Genomic DNA, 8184 nt, shown 5'->3' with positions numbered 1-8184 from the left:
CCTTTTATTCCTTCCTTTCTGTTTGAATATCTTTCTAGAAGTACATATTTCTTTCAGGATAAAAGTAAACTAAGATAAATGTTTCTACCCGTAAATCCCTACTCTGCAAACTGGGGCTGCACACAAGAATCTCCTGGGGAAGGAACATTTTCAAAATAGTAAGACCCAGGGGCACCTGGGTGGCTGTCAGGAGAGCATGTGACTCTTGATCTCCCGGTGGTAAGCTTCCTTACTAAAAAAAAAATTAAAATAAACAAAACAAAACAAAACCCCACACAAGGCCCAGACCCCACCCATGGCCTTCTGTAAAACTCCCCAGAGGAATGGAATGTGTAGCCAAGCTTGAAACCACTGAATTAGATCTAATAATTCCATTTTTAGTAATTTAGCCTAAAAAGTCAGACGAGGACAAAGATTCAAGGACTTTGATTACCATATTATTATGATATATTTTAAAGATTATAAACCCAAGCCTCTTATTCTCCAATGGAATACTCCACATACTTTAAAAATCATGTATTGAAGACTAGGTTGGAAAACCATGCATGGTGTGATCGTGTAATATTTATAGCAGAAAATGTGAACGACTCAAAGTCCCTGGGGGCGCCTGGCTGGCTGGTGAGGTCCGCGGCTCTTGATATCAGGATTGTGGGTTCAAGCTCCCATTGGGTATAGAGAGTACTTAAAAAACAAATCTTTAAAAAAATAAAGAAAAAATAAAAAAATTTAAAACCTTTAAAAAGGAAAAAGATAGGGTGCTTGGGTGGTTCAGTAGGTTAAGGGTCTGCCTTTGGTTAGGATCATGATCCTGGGGTCCTGGGATGGGGCCAACACAGTGGGCTTCCGCTCAGTGGGGAGTCTGCTACTCTTTCTCCCTCTGCTCCTCCCCCGGGTTGTGCTGTGCATGCTCGCTCTCTCTCTCTCTGTCAAATAAATAAATAAGATCTTTTAAAAAAAGAGAGAGAAAGAAAGAAAGATAGTCCCTGGGATATGAGATGGTGAACTATTTGTATTTTTGCTTTTCTCTTTTTCATTATTTTCTAATGGTCTGACAATGAACATGCATTATTTTTAACAAGGGTGAGAAGTGGTAAAACAAAAAAATTCGTGCTATGTTGTCAGAGTTTTGTGGTTTTTAAAAAGATTTTATTTATTTATTTATCTACCTATCTATATATAACATGGGGGGAGGGGGAGGGGCAGAGGGAGAGAGAGAATCTCAAGCAGATTCCCTGCTCAGGGTGAAGCCTCCCTCCGAAACCAGCCCCAGCTCCCTGAGATCATGACCTACACGGAAATCAAGAGTCAGATACTTAACCCACTGGGCACCACCCAGGAACCCCTATGCAGTACTTTTAAGAAATACAAGGAGACCATGAGGGACGCCATGAATTCCCTTTGGCGACATCTTAGGGCTCCCAAATAAACAGCATGAACCAAGCTCCCCCTCCTGAGTTGAAAACATTTATGGACAAGAAATTATCATGGACATTGAATGGTGTGGGGGGTTTGATACCTTTATGAATCCTGTGCCAGATGAGTGTGGGGAGATGGGAGCTAGGGAGCAGCAGAATAATATTGGAATGGTGGGAATACAAAGAAATAGTCTTATCATGTTAGAAGCCTTGAACGGAGCGTAAACCATGAGTGTATTCAGCCGAAAAACCAACTCCTTCCACATGTCCCCTCTCCATAACACCTGTTTCACTACAACATAAAAATCAGGTCATGTGCATTTTCTACCGAAAGTTTTTGTTTAAATAAATTTTTTAATAGTCAAAAGAAAAATAAAAGAAAAAAGAGAAGAGAAAGGAAAGAAAAAAGAAAAGAAGAGAAAAGAACTACAAAGTGAAACCGGCAACCTAGAAAAAGAACTTGGTCACCACCTCCTTTCCAGATACGGGGCCCTAAATTAATCTGCCTCAGACATCCCGCCTCTACGCCTCTTGTTCTCACCCCTTGTAGCTCTTCGGCTCCTTGTTCCTCCCTTGTCCATCCTCCCCAGAGCCAGGACACTCTTCTTCAGAGAGTCACCCCCTGACACACCCCAAACCCACTGAGATGGAGGAGGGGGCGAGGAGTAGAGGGTGTTGTGCCGGGGGAGGCCGTCCAGGATTGCAGTGCCAGCTCTCTCTGCCCGGCGTGCCGTCTGGGGGACGCGGTCCCCGTGTGCCCGTGTCGGGGAGGGGACCCGCTTTAGTGTGCGCGGCGCCTCCGGCCTCCTCGGTCCCGCCCGGGAGTCGGGGCTCCCCGCGCCCTCCGTCCAGCGTCCCAGTCAGGCTTCCCCGCCGCGGGCCACGGGGTCCGAGGACGGCCTCCCCGCCACTCCGCGGGTCCCGAGCGCCGCAGCCCCGCAGCCCTGCAGCCCGGCTCTGGGGCAACCGGGGCGCCTGCGGCGCTGTGGCCAGAGGCGACCCAGGACGCGGCGCGCCCGCTCCTTCCCCGCGGCGGAGGCCAGGCGCTCGGGCGTCTCCGGTCCTCGGGCTCCATCCCGCGGCCGCCGAGCCGGCTGCAGCCAATCGCCGGCCTGGGCGGCGCGGCTCTGGTTCCCCAGGGCTCCCGCGACGCCGGCGGCCAGCACGCGCCTCGGCCACCCGCCGGCCGCGGCCACCTGGTGTCCGTGCCAGCGCACGCGCTCAAGGGGATGCCCGGGAGCACCTGCCCATTTCTGGGCACCTCGACCTTCCCCTTTGTCCGCTCCGGCTTCCCGGCCTTGAGGACTGTCTGGCCGGTTTGGGCAGGTTTCCCGGGTCGTATGAGTTGGGGGGACAGCAGTTCCCACGGCCCCGGGGGCTCCCTAACTGGGGAGGGGATCCGTCAGCTCACGGACAAAAGGATGCTGCGTTCCGTCTTAGAGACTGACAGTGAGGGCACCACAGAGTTGGGGGGTTGCCCCCCTCCCTTGACCAATGTGTGAACCCCCTCACTATTTGGAGAGATGCTTTGCATCTTTTCTTGGCAAAAGTATTGGGAAACTTAGGGCAGCAACTGGAGTCCGTGCACCCCCACTCTGAACTCTGCTCCCTTCTCTCAGGGAGCATCTGCCATTGCAAGGGGGTGGGGGTGGGGCTCTGGGAGTGGGGGCCCCAGAGCCAGTGGTGACACAAGCCATGGTTGCCTGGTGCTCCACTGCTGGGACAACGCTGAGTCCCACGTCTCCTTTGACGAAGGAGAGAAAAACCCAAGAAGGAGCTGGGCTGTTGTTATGATGCTCACTCTGCAAAGGGGAAACGGGAAGGGAAGAAACTGCAGAGCCAGTCCCTGATCTCAGGTCTCCTGGCTCTTAGTCCAGTGCTCTTCCCTGCCCACCCTGCCTGGCAGGTGGCAGAAGGGAAGTGTGGTGGCCTCTGGTGGCCTAGCTAGGAGAAGAGAGCCTACCCTGTGCCTGAATGCTGTGCTGAAGGACAGAGAAGGGAGACAGGACCAATGATACTTGTCTTCCCCACCTCCTGCCTTCGCTAGCTCTCCCCAGGGGTCCTTGTGAGTCACCTTCCCACACCAGACAAGCTAGCCCTGGCCCAGCTTCCTTCTTGTCCCCAATTTCATCCCAAATCTCATCCCTCCCAGGAGGCAAGAGGACTCTCCCTGCCATACCCTTCAGGAGCACTACACAGGTCTGTCCTTAACATTTGTATGGCCCAGGACGGGAGTAGAACATGGGCCCGTAAATTGTATACTAAATACTTAAAGATGACAAGCAGAGCTAACAGCTTAAAATATGTTCTGTCTTCCAGCCTTCACAGAATATAACTTCATTACGACCGGAAAAGGCTAGCTGGAATTTAGGATTCTCACACTCCCTTGAGCTCCTCGCCAGTGTAGGAAGAACGGGCTCTTGGCTAATGGCTGACCCCCACATCTGTCATGCATTAAAATGGGGTAAACGCAGTGGTGGACACAGTCCATCCTTGACAGGGTGTACCTGGGAAAGATCTAGAAGCTGATTAGGAATTCCAGGGTCCCAGGTACCCAGAATGTTATCTGTGAGGAGTCCGTAGCTCATTCCCTCAGCCCCTCGGATCCTAGTCCCGTGAAGTACAGTCATGGTTCCCGCTCCAGTGTGTGATAGTTCTGGGGGCTGCAGAAGTAGGACAGGTGTTAGTGGAGACCCAGAGGAAAGTTTCCTTCTCATGGCTATGTGTGTGTTGCGGGGGGGGGGGGGGGTCCTGCACCAGCTGTCCTCCGCCGGCAGTTACCTGTCAGGGAGGAGGCAAAGGGGGCCTGACCACTCCCCCCAACCCACCTGGGCAGTTGCTAGGAGTGGTTGGGGACACCTGGGTCTCCTAAAGAAGGGGTTTCCTGACCCTGTGTTCTCTGAAAAGCCTAGGAGGCCAGTGATCGAGTGCACCGGCAGTCTGCGGGAATGTGGGCAGGACAGCGTCTACACTGTCATTTATCACTGCTGACCCGTGCGGCTGGCCACTGCCAGATTCGGGGGGGGGCTATGCTCTGAGCGGACAGTGGGTACAGCCTTCTGCGGGGTGAGCTCAGGTTGTGCCTGAATTGGTCCTTTCAAGAGACCCAGGCGCCCTCTTGAGGATGCTTGAAGAATTTCACCATCTTGGTCCTGGGCTAACAGAAGTCAACTCTCAGTCCCATTCCCTCCCTTTCCTGCTCCTGCCTGATCTTCCGATTTCCTCTTCCACCTACACCTTTCCCATGACCCGACCCACCCAACATTTTGAGAGGCCCCTCCTATTAGGAACCAGGAGGACCCAGCATCCTCAGGGTCCTGGTATCATGGGGCAAAGTGACAATGATTGTGACTTACCTGCAGTTGCTGAAGATGCTTCCAGCTCCCTACTGTGTAAGGAGGGAGTCCTTTCTGTACACTGTACACTGAGGATTTTTTAAAAAGATTTTATTGATTTTTTCGACAGAGAGAGACACAGTGAGAGAGGGAACACAGGCAAGGGGAGTGGGAGAGGGAGAAGCGGGCTTCCCGCTGAGCAGGGAGCCCGATGTGGGGCTCAATTCCAGGATCCTGGGATCATGACCTGAGCTGAAGGCAGACGCTTAACAACTGAGCCACCCAGATGCCCCAACACTGAGGATTTTGTACCATGGCATTGGTTAGGAGCTGTGGGTGCCCACCACTGCTCCCATGGCTTACCTTTCTTCTGCTGCACAGTGTGGGGGAGGGAGACCCTACGCCATCCGTCTTAGACACATGCCCTCAGGCAAAGCAGGGAGGCAGGTGCTGGCCTGTTGGCTTCCTTCCGCCGCCGTGAACACCCACTCCAGCTTCAGAGGGACCAGGCCCTCACCCTGATCTCAAGGAGGGGATGTGAGGTGCTCATAAGAACAGCAGAACCCAGCATATAATAAATGTATTGAGCCCCGTGCACCGAACTCTAGCAGAGCTTCTAGAAGCACAGGGCTGGATCCCTCAAATGTCCCTAGGATGACCCCAGCCCCTCTTTAAAGTGCCTGTCGAAGAATTCAGTGTTGGCTCTGGCAAACACCTGCTGATAGGCCCCTGATTTGCCTTTCTTAGAGCATTTCCCTAAAAGAGCTTACAATTATGACTCCTTCCTCTATCCCCTTGAGGTATATCTGTATCTCCTGCAATGCAGGAGTGTCTTTCTCAAGGATCTGAAAGCCATTCCTTTGAAATGTGATCGTCGTCGGGAAGGACAGGGCCTGGCTCCTGGTCTCTGTGAGAGGATAGAATCTGGACTTTGATCATCGCCAGCTAGCAGGCAACCCTGGCCTAATTGCATTTACCCTGGCCAATCCTTTCATTTTGCACTTCTCTGACTACTGGACACACCACCCCCACCCCCCGCCGCCCCACTGCTTGCCCCTCCCTCCTCCCTCGAAAAACCCAGTCACCTCTGCGCAGGTCGAAAGAAGCTCAGCTCTTCCCCCCACTGTCAGTGGTTACGGAATAAAATCTGTTTTCACCCCTTTAATGTGCTTATCTTTGACACCTAGCTCCCTGGCTGGCTCAGCAGTCTTCCGCTTCTCTGGTTTCTTATAAACACATATGCCCACACCACCCTTTATTCAGAAGATCCGGGAAATTTGGAGGTTATAAGTGTTCTTGGCCTTTTTGCCCCTGGCAATTCAGGTGTCACCATCAGCTCTTCAATAGCTAAATTTAAAAAGACCATTTTTAACTCTCTCTGGATGGAGAGGTTGGGGTCAGAAGGCCCAAAATGGGTGAGGTGAGGACTGACGCCTCCTGTCCGCCTCCCTCTCCCTCTGCCGCCTTGCTGGGCCCCAGTGTTTCCCTGCTTCTCAAGCTCGGACCCTTACTTCCCCCGGGAGGTAGGTCCCTGGCTTTACAGACCAGGTACATTCTGCCTCTCACCTTTCCCAAGCTGAGATGCGGCACCATCTCGTCCCCTTTGCCTAAGGACCACCATATCCTCCAACCAAGGCTGAGGGTCCAGGTCTGTGGGGGGCTGCCCCAAGCCCAGTGGTGAGCCGTGCTCCCATGTGTCACCAGACAAGACTGAGATACGCTTGAGAATGGGGTCCACCATTCCCTCCTCAGACCAGACCGGAGCACCCCCACAACTGTCTTCCCAGAGGCTGAAAGGCAGCCACTGTCCTCTGTACCCACAGCTGCTGTGGGCCCTGCACAGACTGTCCACGGAGCACAGCCGAGCTTCAGACTCCCCTCAGTCTGGCCCGAGCGCCCTGTCAGTGGGGACCTACCAAACCTGGGCCAGAGGGAGGGGGTTTCTAAGAAGACGACAGTCCTCGGCAGGGAAGGCCCTCCCAGGAGCAAAACCAATCTGACCATCCTCCTGCCAGTGAGTTGGCACCCGGGGATAGGGGAGGATGCTGGTCAGGCCACAGAGGGCCCGATTTCTGCGGGCAAAGAAGCTGAAAAACTCTGGAATTTGGTCTGTTGGAAACTCTAGTTCTTAAAATACGTGCAAGTGGAACGTGCGCTGGCCGGTCAGGTGCTGTGTTGCCCAGAGTGGAAAGGGTGGGGAGGAGGGCAGCGGACCGTGTATTTAAGAAGCCTCAATGTGTGCCTGCGTTGGCTTTTTTTGGGGAACGGGTTGAGGTTCTCTCTGGTATGTGGTGTCAGGATGAGTGTATTTGTTTTAACTTTCACACCCTCCAGAAATAAACTGGAAATGGGGGGAGGGGAGAAAAGGAGTAGGGTTGGAAGGGCTGCCATAGTTCAGGGGTCCCCCCTGTTCCTGCCACACACCCCCACCCAGAGAAAGTGTGACGTGCTCTGGGCACATCCGTCAGACCAGAGCAGGGCCTGGGGGCCTGTCGTTTTAGCGGGACAGGGTGAGGGGCTAAGGGACAGCTGATGAAATCGGGAGCTTGGGCCACTTCCCATACATGCTCCTCTGACCTAAGAGAAGCCAAATGAACTGAAGGGAAAACACGTGACTGAGACCCCACAGCTGTGGCAACAGCTGGGATTTGGACTCAGCTTTGGTTTGGGGGTGGGTGGGTGGGGAGCAGAACTTCTCTGGTCCTTTCTAACCCTGCGCCCTACTCCTGCCTCTCCCTGGACACTCATCAGTCTGGGGTTGGAGGAGACCTGACCACGGACGCTGGGCGTGGGGATCAGCCCTCTACGCCAGAGGGGGACGGGGTCTGTGCAGTTTTCAGCCTGGTTGAAGAGTGTAGGTTTTCCTTTAGGTACTCGGAAGCGATGGACGTTATTTGAAACAGCCTCCCTCCTCTTTTAACATATCACCCTAAAAGTCAGCATCAGAACAGAAGTGCCCCAGGGGGCCTCAAGGCGATAATCCAGGCAAGCTGCTAAAGGCCCAGCCTAAACCGGGGGCAATCCAGAGAAGGAGCCAGAGCTGAGAAATCTGAGACAGAATGGACAGGATGTGAGGACTAAGCAAGAGAGAGGACATGGGATGTTTAGTCCAGGCAAGTGGGTAGCTGTGGGCCTTCACGGAGCTCAAGCATATGTGTGTGTATATATGTATTATGTATGTATGTATTTAGTGGGTAGGGGAGGGGCAGAGGCAGGGGAAGAGGGAGAGAGAATCCCAAATAGGCACTATGCCCAGCGTGGAGATCGACGTGGGGCTCGAACTCACGATCTGGAGATTGTGAGCTCGACATGGGGCTCAATCTCATGACCCGGAGATCATGGCCTGAGCCGAAATCGAGTCAGTCACTCAATCCAAAGAGCCGCCCAGGCACCCCGAGGTTATGCGTTTTCAAATGAATGGTCTCAGGCCAAAC

The 8184-nt window shown here is 53.3% G+C and overlaps 1 pseudogene; it reads left to right on the top strand.

Annotated features, from left to right (window-relative positions):
- The first annotated feature begins 1431 nt into the window (after window positions 1-1431).
- Window positions 1432-1786, top strand: LOC122907734 (annotated as a pseudogene).
- The last annotated feature ends 6398 nt before the right edge of the window (window positions 1787-8184 follow it).

Source organism: Neovison vison, chromosome 5 (assembly GCF_020171115.1).
Source record: "Neovison vison isolate M4711 chromosome 5, ASM_NN_V1, whole genome shotgun sequence".
In the NCBI taxonomy this organism is placed as follows: Eukaryota; Metazoa; Chordata; class Mammalia; order Carnivora; family Mustelidae; genus Neogale; species Neogale vison.
This window is presented reverse-complemented; position numbering and strand designations above follow the sequence as displayed.